Raw genomic sequence first — 12366 nt, 5'->3', positions numbered from 1 at the left:
AAGAAAAAAAGTAACTTGATTTTAATGCTTTTAATGTTTGAAATATGAAGGACAACAATAAAAGTTAACTTCCAAATGTATTAAATACACTTCAGATAAGCTTATATCAATCATAAATACATCAGTAATCTCAATATGTATAGTTTATATCTAAAGAATAAGTATAAATGGACCAAATTTAAAAATCATTTAGGGACGCCTGGTGGCTCAGTTGGTAGAGCATGGGACTCTTGATCTCAGGGTCATGAGTTCAGGCCCCATGTTGGGTATGGAGCCTACTTAATTAAAGAAAATAATAACATTTTTCTCAGGGTCTCTGTAAGGAACAACTGTGAAAATTTTATAGCAAAAAGTTGTCCCTTGATGCAGAAATGGTACTTTGGCAAAGCAGCCTGCTGCCATTTTAGATGCTGATCGGTTACTGTGGTCAGTGGCTTTCCTGCTTTAGCACTCACTTTACCTCAAATTCCCCACGATTTCTTAGCTCAGCAAGATGATCACGAACCTCTTGAAATCGAAGCTCATGCCAACATTGATATTATTTGACTCTGTCCTTGGCTTGAGAAATAATCTTCAGATTCTCTTTGGTTCATACCAGACACAGAAATGACAGCCCGGAAAAGTCACAAAAGTGAAAATTTTTAATACATCTTTAAATTAAGACCATTCAGAGGAATTGGAGACCGGAAAAATCTAGTTTGTATGATAAAGGCCAAATACTTACCTGAGAAATAATTTCTTTCTCATCCTACAATTGATGTCAATGGCCTTTTATGCTCAGATTTATCACCGTGTTCTACACATTCAGTCATAGAGCATTCACCCAGGTCACTTTGTACAGAGAATAAAGGAATAAGAGATGGGTGACTCAGGCTTCTCTGTGGGTCTAGGGATTTTGCCAAAGTTTAAGTGATATAGACAGTCTTCAAAATTATGAATGTCATACTTGGACTTTGTACTCATTACCTTTTCACCTTGATAGTCAAGTCATATTACCTTTTATGTTATGATTTTTTTGTTACCTGGGACCTTTTTGCCTTTTCTCAACATTTTTTTCTAGGTCTTAAAACTAATTTGTGTTTCTAAGTTCTTGCTTTGGGCGCATTTCTTGGATTCAGTTGTCTAATCAACTAGATGTATTTTTTAAAGAAGCAGACTTTTAAAAATGATAAATATTGAGAATGGTTACTGAGATTGTCACTTTGGTAGTCAATCAGAAGCCTCTTTGTGTTAGAAAAGTTTTTCTGAATCTTCTTCCATATTTTCTGCTCCTTATTAAAAAACAAAAAAAGGAGGAAACTCTGGCTTTAAAATCAAGCTGTGAAAAATGATGTACAACAGACCAGCGACCATTCTCAAAAGCCAGTTTACTTTTGTGTAATGAGAAAAACAGAGAAAGGAGATGGTAGAAGTAATTACCTAAGCTCATTCGATAAACTTTGAAAATTAATAGAGAATATGGGAAAGATGTTCCCTCGCCACCTGTCAGAACACTCTAGGCAACTCCACCAGGCTGAGGTTCTTTAGGTTTGAAAGCCTAAAAGGTGGCACCCAGTGGGTAAACTCCCATGCATTTCATCTGGTCTTAGACCAGAGGTTCTCAACATGAGCAATATTGACATTTGGGGCTGAATCAGTCTTTGTTGTGGGGGCTGTTTTGTTCATCACAGGATGTTTAGCAATGTCCTGACTTTTACCCACTAGAAGCCAGTAGCAGTCCCAGTTGTGGTCATTCAAAATATCTCCAGGGGCACCTGGGTGGCTCAGTTGGTTAAGCATCTGACTCTTGATTTCAGCTCAGGTCGTGATGTCAAGGTTGTGAGATGGGGCCCTGTGTGGGGCTCCACTCTGGGTGTGGCTGCATGGTATTCGCTCTCTCTCTCCCTCTGCCCTTCTTCCCTACCCCTGTGCATGCATGCACTCTCTATCTCTCAAAAAAAAAACCCCAAAAAACAAAAAACAAAAAACAACTTCAGAAAGTAACAAATATCCCTCCCAGGGGGTGGGGGCAAAATTGTTCCCAGTTAAGAATCACTGTCTTAGAGTGACAGCTCTTATACTGGCCTCAACTGTTTCCTACTCTATTTCAAAGACGTAAAGGAAACTGTTTAGCCCATAGCCAACAGACCCATAGGCCATTAGTAATGGCCACAGTAATAGCCCTCTTGGCTATGGAATAATGCTAGAAGAGTTTGAGAGAGGGTTTTCTTTCTTTCATGCATCCTGGAATAGAGAAACATAATCAAACATAAAGAAAACATTGACTATGTTTCAAACACAGAGAAACAAATCAAAGTTCAGGTCAAAAAGCAAAACCCAAACTTGGTTTCTACACTGTCTTTTTCTTAATGATGCAATCATTTTTCATTTTCTCCTAGTCCTTCAAAATAGGGATTTGAGTTTACACTATTTAAGAGACCTCTAAGGTTCATTCATATTCTTTCCATTTAATATAAAGAAAGGTAAGTCTCAGGGAAGGCTGATGAGCAATATACTTAAGACTGCCCGAAGTACTGATATTTTGGATTCCTGAGGCTTACCGCAGAAGTTAGAAGTGACCTTCCCTTCTTAGACCTGTCTTTAATATAGAGCTGTGCATGCTGGCCTGAGCAAGCCACTGCACAGGTGAGCCCACCTGATCTCACGGGCAAACCCCAAATCAGGAGTCAAGCTCTGAAGTCTGTGTCCTGCCTCTGCCAATTAATGTGACCTTGGGACTCATGAGCCTGAGATTCAGTTCCTCCTCTGCAAATTGAGAACTCCCATGATGAATTGATGTGATTGCTGTGATGATTACATTAGCATCATGATCATGGTCACTCGTGTTACTCTAATTTTCCTCCCTCCCTTTCTTTTCTCTCTACTATGTCTATTCCTTGCACATGCCCAGGCCTCAGGATCACAGCCCTTCCATCCTTGCTCAGGCCCAATTCTGAGTCCCAGCATTACAGAAAGCTCACCACCACCTCTCTGGCTTTTAGAAAACCAAGTTCACAGGCTTCAAAAAAATTAACAGAGCTGTCTTTCAATTTCTTACTATTTGAAATGGTTTCATTAAATGTCCAATACTTAGATGTCCATGCATGTAAAAAATTAAGTTTTCTGTTAAATGAATCAATAAAGTCCTAGAGCTGGGGCAGGAGGAATATTGGAAGTCATCTAGTCTAGCAAGGATTCCTTGTATAGTGCTCCTGGCGTGTGATCAGGATACTTTCACTGAGAGGTAACTCAGACCCATCTCAGTAAGTTCTAATTCTTGCTAGTGCCCTACTTTGTATGTTTTGTGTTTTCTTCTGGAACAATACTGGTTGCATCTTCTTCCTCATTCACTAATGAGCTACATGTCCATCGGCAAGTCATGGGCCTCTAAGTTTGCTGCATTTAATGGCTTTATATGTGAATACATCAAACACAAAACAATGAAACTAATTCTGCAGCCACACAACCACCTGAAACCTAGTCTCATTTCTTGCATTTAGTGGGGATTGTATAACTTGGAAGATGACTGATCTCCCAGTGATCTGAACCTTCAGACAAAAGGTTTACAGAATACATTCAGATTCACAGTCTTCCTCCAGAAGAATAAGTTTTGAACACACTCCAAAGGGAGTATGAATTAAAACCTCCAGGTATGTCTAGAGAATAGAAAAAGAAACTTGAACATGACTTTTATGCCATTTCTGTATTGGCATTTCTGTCACACTTGTAATTGGAGAAGAAAAATGAAGTATGGGGGCGCCTGGGTGGCTCAGTTGGTTAGAGCCTCTGCCTTCAGCTCAGGTCATGATCTCAGGGTCCTGGGATCGAGCTCCGCATCGGGCTCTCTGCTCAGCGGGGAGTCTGCTTCTCCCTCCCCCTCTGCCTGCAGCTCCCCCTGCTTGTGCTCTCTCTCTCTCAAATAAATAAATAAAAATCTTTAATAAAAAAAGAAATATGAGGTATGTACAAACACAGGGAATATAGTCAGTGGTGTTGTAATAGTGCTCTGTGGTGACAGACCGTAGTTACATGCTTGTGGTTCATCACGTATAGAGTTGTTGAATCACCATGTCCTATACCTGAAACTAATGTAACGTTGTGTGCCAACTGTATTCAAATTAAAAAAAAATTTTAAATGAAGTGTATGAAAAGGCTTTAATACTAACACGGCTAATAAGGGGGAGACCCCATTACATGAGGTATGTGCAACTTTCTCACTAAATTTGAAAGCAGTGCCAACACTCTCTGGGACCATAACACCCACCGGTTTCCTTTCATCCTTCCTGCCAGTGCCTTAGGGCTTTTTCTGGACACCAGAAACACCTTCCTCTGAGGCACTTTCCAGCGTCAACTGAGCAGCCCGTGTTGCCAGCCGGGTTCCTGGACGCCTTTTCCATTATGCAATCTCCTTCTGTTAGAATGCGCCACTCCACATAATGTAGGCATTGAAGGGAATGGAATATGGTACAGGAAGGATGTTAGAGATTAAGTGAAATCTTTGTAAGATGTACTCCAGGTGCCCGAATATATAGCTTTATTTATGGACATCCACACTCTCCCATTAATGGTGGGATCTTGAACAATTACCTAACCTATCTGTGCCTCAGTTTCCCGATTAGTAAAAGAAAGTGGTAATCATACTTACATCATAAGGTTATTATGAGGACTAAGTGAGTTTAAGTTAAGCACGTAGAACAATACAGACCCTATAACTACTGTATATGTTTGAAGTTCTTATTGTTACAGAGAAGAAAATGTGGCAATGTCTCTGTTTCTCATTTAATTGGCTATTCATGGCTTTGGAAAGTCATATAATAATTGAGTTATTTTTTGCTTAATTTAATGAGCAGATTTTGTCTCCACGATGAGCAAGACCTACTGCTTTGCTCACCCTAATAGAACAGAAGGTTCTAGATTCCATGGGTACCAGGTTCAATTTCTGCCTCTACAAATTCAGAGCTTCTGAAGTCTCCTTTTTCTGGAGTATGTGTATGTGTGAGTATGTGTGTATGCCCACACACACCGAGAAAGTGGCAGAGATGCATCCAGCTGGTCTGGACTACCCATTCTTCTGTCATTCCTCTTCATAATGAAACCATGTGATTTCTTTCAGCAAGTGCACCTTGCACCACCTGGCCTGCCTTTAATGGATGCCATGCCCAGAAATGATGAAAGGCATTGGCTCTTACAAATGAGACTATCCCTCCAATCAAGCTGAATACTCACCATGGAGGTAGGGCAGGAAATATCATGAATTGTATTTTTTTTCCCTCACCCAGTGAAGCCCTAGTATTTCTCACTGCATTATTCTTTGCTTAATTCAATATTTAGATCCTTGAATAAAAATTCTACAAGAGACTTTCTAGCAGTCTTACTGTGATCCTGACCTTTCTTTATGTCCTTACTTGGATAGTAGTAACACCTATATGTATATAGGTGTGTAAAAAGTATAGATATTTAATATATTTACATATGTACATATATACATATAATTTTGACCAAATAATTTTGGCTCAACACACCCAAGACTGAAAGATATTAGTCATCCTAAAGATAAAAGGAAGTAGTAAAGCAATACATAATGTTTTAAAAAAGATTTTAACAGATTTCCATAGACAAGGCTTCCAGTATTTCTGGTTAACAGCAAAATCATCATTGGGACACCAAAAGAGTGGAAAATATTGGTGGAAAATGTCGTCACCTGGTATATATATTTTTTTAAGCCTATTGTCAAGTAAGATCTTGCACTATACCATTCCTTCTTCCTTCTGATTCCAATTTAGGGAGTGGGGTTTTCCCACGCCCAAGAGGAAAAAGAATCCTGTTTCCTTTCTCTCTGACAATAATCTTGTTGCAGGACAGATGAACAAGGCAAAGTGTAAGCCTAGCCTTGTTGAAGTGCTCCTTCCCGTGAGGTACAAGACCGCACAAATTTGGTGTCTTGCAAGGCAAATCTAGCAATCAGGAAAGCCTTGTAGGTCCTTTAGCAATCTCCTCTAAGAGATGCCAACACTCCCTCACTCAATAAGCAGCTAATGTCCTTCACGGTATCCTTTGTTGTCCAAGCTCCCCCCAAGGTCCTGCCCCCTAGACCTGCCTTGCATAGTATGCTCCATGCCCATGGCTTCTTTTCAGCCCCCTAGGCTGCCCCTACTCCCTTATGTGCCTTCTGACCCCTTCAGTTAGGGCCCTTCTACCTATTTGGATAATCTAATTCTGGAGGACCCAATGAGACATGATGGTGGAATTTCAGACACTGCAGCATGTTGATAAGGGCAGGCAGGATGTTTGGAATCCCATAGAATCGCCTAGGAACGCTGTATCTTACTCTGGGTTGACAACCACACAGGCACTGCTACCATTGGAGGCCCCAAAAGTTGAGTCATGTATAATCGCTCACTCTCTTCTCTCCCAAACCTTGTATTTTGGCTTCTTTTTTCTTTTCTTTTCTTTTTTTTTAAGATTTTATTTATTTGACAGAGAGAGAGAGTACAAACAGGGGGAGGCAGCAGAGGGAGAGGGAGAAGCAGACTCCCCAAGGAGCAGAGAGCCCGATGCGGGGCTCCATCCCCTGGGATCACGACCTGAGCTGAAGGCAGATACTTAACTGACTGAGCCACCCAGGTGCCCCTATTTTGGCTTCTTTATAAGTAGCAAGATGGATGCTGCCAATCCTTAAGTAAACCCATGCTGCCCCTTTAGTTATGAAGACTCACCGTTTTAGAGTCTATATGGGTCATGTATGCTGAGGATGGGAGTTATGTGCTTAAGATCCTATGAACATGTTTTATAACTCCTCTTCTAAAAGTCTATCACAGAACTATAGAATCCATAGATCTTTCTCGGAGTGAGCTCTGAAGAAAAATTCACACACATACCCACAAAAGAAAGATAAAATGAAAAGGAGACCATGATGCTAATTTTTCTAACAAATGCTAAAGTTGTAGTTTTGGTGTTTTCTTTTCCTTTTCTTTCTTTTTTTCTTTCTTTCTTTCTTTCTTCCTTCTTTCCTTCCTTCCTTCCTTTCTTTCTCTTTCTTTCTTTCTTTCTTTCTTTCTTTCTTTCTTTCTTTCTTTCTTTCTTTCTTTCTTCTTTCCTTCCTTCCTTCCTTTCTTTCTTTCTTTCTTTTCTATTGTAGTATATAATTTTTAAAGGGAAAAATTCATAGAGACCATGAATTTGAAGAAAAAGATCAGGAGGGCCTTTTGTTTGCAAAATACAAAGAAGAACCCTTTTCAAAACTGTGGCTTAAGTGATGTCAGTAGTTGCAAAGTCCCTGGAGCTGATGAATGACATTTTAAGCCATGATTGACATTCATCCTTTCTTATCATGAGCATTCTTAGATCATTCCCCAGGGAGTTCTAAAATTTTTCTAAGGAACTTCTGCATCATTCTAGAGTAGCATTTGCTAAACTTAATTGCCTTAGGAAAAAAAACACTCTTTTATATCATTTTGCATAGCAACATCCCAAACACAGAAAACATGATGATGCATGGAAAATATAAAGTCTGGGAGAAATACAGCTATGGAGGGACTGGTCATGTGTTCCCAGAAATCACTTGAGGACTGTTTCTGCTCTCTCATGACAACTGCCAAGGGCCAGGTTCATCCATGGTTCTTTTTTTTTTCCCTGAAGCTCTGCCTTAGCAATTCTTACAATTCTTATTTTACTCGGAAATCAGGTGAAAAGGAAAAAAAAATCAATGCTTATTGAAGGAATAAAAAAATCTTTCAAGATGATGTGTACTCCCATAAGGATGGGTTGCATATTTTAGAAGTATAGTAAGTATGCACTGGTCTGAAACCGTTACCATAGGAACAAAACTTTTTCCCCATTAGAAGGAAGGGTAGTCACTGTAGTAAATTTCCACACAAATATCTAAGCTACACCAATTGAGCATCAGTTGGGAATCAAATCCAACAGACTGTGGATTTAATAGGCTGATGTTAGAGGGGGAGGATAAGGACTCTAATATAAGGAAAATTTTTGCACATCCAATGATCAAACTAGGTTTGCTAAACAAACCATCAAAACAGGCACTTTGGTGCCCACTGCATTTTTTATTCTGCTCTAATTTCCCAGAAGGGCATCACCCTAACTCAGCTAAAAGCTGTGCCAAGCAATATCAAAGAGGAGTCTTACAGCATGGTTCATAAGAATTTATTCTGAAAAAGAGAGAAAATGTGGCCGAGCACTACATAAGAGGATACATAGGGTTCTGGGAGCAATGGGAAGTGTCGAGTGGGGTTAGAGTTATGGATGCTTCCACAATGAGCTGGATTTGAGTCTAGCTCTAAATGTAAAGACATTTTAGGACTACCTTAACCTTAATCTCTTTATTTCACATAAGAATACATGAAGAAATCTGCATATTAAGTTGAAACAGGCTCTTTTCCTATAAAATAAAAATTCTAAGTGATAAGAAAGCACTGTGACTGTTAAGATTTTTTTTTCTTAATGGTACCAAAAATGATACATCTACAATGACATCTTAGATTTAATGAGATATGGGCATAGGAAAAGGATGAATAAGGAAAATATGATCTTGAGGATACGTAAGAGGAAAGCAGAAGTTCAATATGTGAGGTGGAGTGGGGGTGAAAGATCATATCACATAAGCCCCCAGAAAAATATTGGTTAGCAAATATAATAATTTTAGATTTAGTTTTCTTTTAAACATTTGAATAAACCATCTAGCCATGTGAATTCTGATGACTTTTAAAAGAAACTAACAATTTAAAATAGTTTTAAAATCTAACTATTTTAAGAAAATTAGTCTCAATGTGTGTATTAAAAGGATTGTAATAAGAAAATATCAATCTAGGGGTACCTGGGTGGCTCAGTCAGTTGAGCGTCCGACTCTTGATTCTGGCTCAGGTCATGATCTTGGAGTCGTGAGATGGAGACTTGCATCAGGCTCTGCACTCAGCTGGGAGTCTGCTTGAGATTCTCTCTCTCCCTCTCCTTCTGCCCCTACCCTCTGCTGACATGCTTTTTTCTCTCTCTCTCTCTCATTCAAATTAATAAATAAATCTTTAAAAACATGTATCAATCTAAACACTCATTATAATTGAATTGAATTGAATTTATGTGAAAAATACCTCAGTCTAAAAAAATCCCCAAATACCAGATGCTGAATCAATGTCAGGTAATTACTTAAAGTATACTTAAAATTCTGAGAGAATACTAGAAACCTAAGACTAAATGATGATAGAATAATGTATCTTTTACAGAGAGCATATTCTACTGAAGGCCCTTGGCTTACATTTTACTTTCTTAGAATTCTCCATTTCATTTAATTTTTGAAAGCATAAGGGTCAATTGTCATCAATTTCTTGGCTCATACTGGAGTAACCAGAAATTTTGAACCCTTAGAATCTTGGCATGTTCTTTATTTTACTTTTTATGCTATAAAATATACTTAGAAGGCTTCTTACCAGAGTCTTTTAGGCTTTACTACTGTATTTTAATTCTCCAAAGGGTGTGTCAAAGAGATTAAAAAAAAAAAAGCTTTGGGTGCATTACAAAAGAACTCGTGCAGTTAATGCTGTAGCAAGTTGGTGATCTAAAATCTATGATAGGGGCCCCTGGATGGCTCAGTGGTTAAGCGTCTGCCTTCGGCTCAGGTCATGATCCCGGGGTCCTGGGATCGAGCCCTGCATCGGGCTCCCTGCTCCTTGGGAAGCCTGCTTCTCCCTCTGTCCCTCCCCCTGCTTGTGTTCCCTCTCTCGCTGTGTCTCTCTCTGTCAAATAAATAAAATCTTTAAAAAAATAAGTAAAGATAAAATCTAAGATAATGTTATGATTTCAGGCTGAACTCACCAGTCTTACTTGCTTATACCACCTGTACCTTGTAAGGCCCTCGGGTTAGTGCCGAACATCATCTTACTACGTGGGTGGCAGGTGTCTGTCATCTCAATAATTCTGCAGAAAAGCCAGGGAATTTGTTTGAAAGTATTTGTCCAGATGAAACCATATGGGGCCTCCAGGGTGCTCTGGGCCTGAAGCCTAAGCCTGCTGGCTATGGAGAGCCACAGAGCTCATCCACAAGAAAATCTGATGTCTCCTCAAAGCCAGTAAAGATAAAAGAAACCTGCATTAGTCCAAAAGAGCACAGCTCATGTGTGGGAATTGCACAAGATTAGGGTTTGTCCTTTGTTGGCCTTAGAAAGGCCAGGGAATAGAAAGGAAAGTAGACAGCCGCTGAGTCCTTCTGTTTTGTTGTTTTCCTTGCTTACGAGAAACTTTTGGACAGTTAACTTTGCCTTGATTAACTCTATTGGTGGGTAGGGGGCCTTGATAGCAAACTCTGGCTATTGTGTCCCCTTAGGTGATATAGCCACATCATTGGAACAGAATCCTGCGAAAGGTAAGACTTGACAGGCTTTCTGTGCCTTAGAATGGTCTGATTCCTCTTAGTAGTGATTGAACTGCATGACATATAGATGATAGGAGAGATTCTCGGGCAGGCTGAAAAGCTGTTGACCCTTGTTATCCCATGGCAAAATATTTGGTAAAGTTGTCACTCGAACTGTTATAGAAGCGAAACCACTGGCTTGTCTATCCCCTTGAGGGGAACTCTTTGGAAGAACTCAGAATATTGCGGTAGGTTGATGGCTCCTTGTTGCTTTTATCAAGATATGATGAGAGAAAAGTAGTCAGGCAAGGGCCATGCAGTTTGCACAGAGAGATGGAAGTGAACAGACTTGTGTTAAGGAGGGCTTCTTGGAATGCAGGTTGCCACCTAAAGTCCAAATGTGTAGCCCTCCAGTGTTGGAAAATGCAGTCAAGAAAGAGAGAAACATAAAACAAAGCGGGCAGGAGACCCAACACAGACTCTACCACTGGGAAGATGAAAGCAGATCTGGGCGCCTGGCTGGCTCAGATGGTTAAACGTCTGCCTTAGGCTCGGGTCATGATCCCAGAGTCCTGGGATCGAGTCCCGCATCGGGCTCCCTGCTCCGCGGGAAGTCTGCTTCTCCCTCTGCCTCTCTCTCTGTCTCTCATGAATAAATAAATAAAATCTTTAAAAAAAAAAAAAGATGAAAGCAGATCTCAGATGGTTGCAGCGAATCCAGATTGGAAAATTCAACCGGTACCCATCGCTTCTCTTCCATCCAGAATGTACACATAGGCATAGTGAAGGTCAGAATTCCTGATGGAATCCACAATGTTGCTGGTGTCTGGCTGATAAAGAATGACAGGACAATAAAAAGATCTTTTCCTTACTTGAACACTTACACTGATCTGTGATGCCTCTCTTGGCAAGAGTCTTCTGATCCCCAGACTGTGACAGAAGAAAACTGCATATCTGTCAAACTGGAGTACTTCTCCTATATATTCATAGATGATTGTGTTTATATTATAGATACATAAATGCATAGAATAGTCTTTGGAAACTTACACAGGAAGCTGGTCACAGTGATTGCTTCTGGGAAGGGGGATGCAGTGGCTGGAGGAAACAGCATGAGGGAGACTTACTTCCATTTGGGCAAATCACTGGTCCATGTATATACATCTCCTATTCACAAACACACACACACCACAAAGTAAAAAAAAAAAAAAAAAGTTTCTAATAAAATTACAATTCGCATACCTTTTAACCTAGTTATTTCTCTCCTGGGAATGATTTCCTACAAATAGAACCTAATGTGTGAAATGATGTATGTTGAAAGTCATTAAATTGTAGCCTTGCTTTTAATAGTAAATATTAAAAACAACTTAAGTGAAATCTTAAATGTCCATCGATAGGGCACTGGTGAAGTGTATTGTATATAGACATATGATTTAATACCATACATCCACAAAAAGAAATAAAGAACAGTATATATTGATAAAAATGAGCTCTACAATATTACTAACTGAAAGAAGCAAGTATTGTATACTCTCATTTGAGTTAACAAAATGAGAGGAATATATACGTGTATATATATGTGTATATATAGTTATGTATGTTTTTGTATATACACATACATATTCATTTGTTTTGATAAAATATTTCTGAAAGGTACATAAAAGTTGATAACATTGGCTGTCTCAGAAAAGGAGAACTTGGTAGCAGAGGTTCAGCGGTGGGATAGATAACTTTTATTCCAAAAGAATTCCATATCCATATTCTGTATCAGTAACAACATTAGGTAAGTGTATACCCTTGCTTCATAGACAACATTCATTTGAGTGCCTAAGTGACTTAACTTGTCTATTAATACAGCCCACATTAACAGTTGGACCACCAAAGCCAAGGATACTTTTCAACAGCTCAAGGAAATTTTTCAGTAAGTAAGAAGGCCAATACTGGTTAACAGCATAATTAACTCTTAAGAGGGCAATCTAACTTCTCTCATTTCCAAGTTCTTAGTAACCCACAGAAGGTGATTTGTTCAT

At 39.3% G+C, this 12366-nt stretch overlaps 1 long non-coding RNA gene across 1 annotated transcript in view; it reads left to right on the top strand.

Moving 5' to 3' along the window:
- The window catches only part of LOC145721670 (uncharacterized), an 83596-nt gene that overhangs the window by 56285 nt on the left and 14945 nt on the right, over nucleotides 1-12366 (top strand). The window contains exon 2 of the long non-coding RNA XR_014145503.1: nucleotides 5093-5212. This is a non-coding gene — a long non-coding RNA (uncharacterized LOC145721670). The remainder of the gene's footprint in view (nucleotides 1-5092; nucleotides 5213-12366) is intronic.

Source organism: Leptonychotes weddellii, chromosome 5, assembly GCF_054177405.1.
Source record: "Leptonychotes weddellii isolate Sample4059 chromosome 5, ASM5417740v2, whole genome shotgun sequence".
Classification (NCBI taxonomy): Eukaryota; Metazoa; Chordata; class Mammalia; order Carnivora; family Phocidae; genus Leptonychotes; species Leptonychotes weddellii.
Note: the sequence above shows the minus strand (reverse complement) of the source record. Positions and strands in the feature narration are given on the sequence as shown.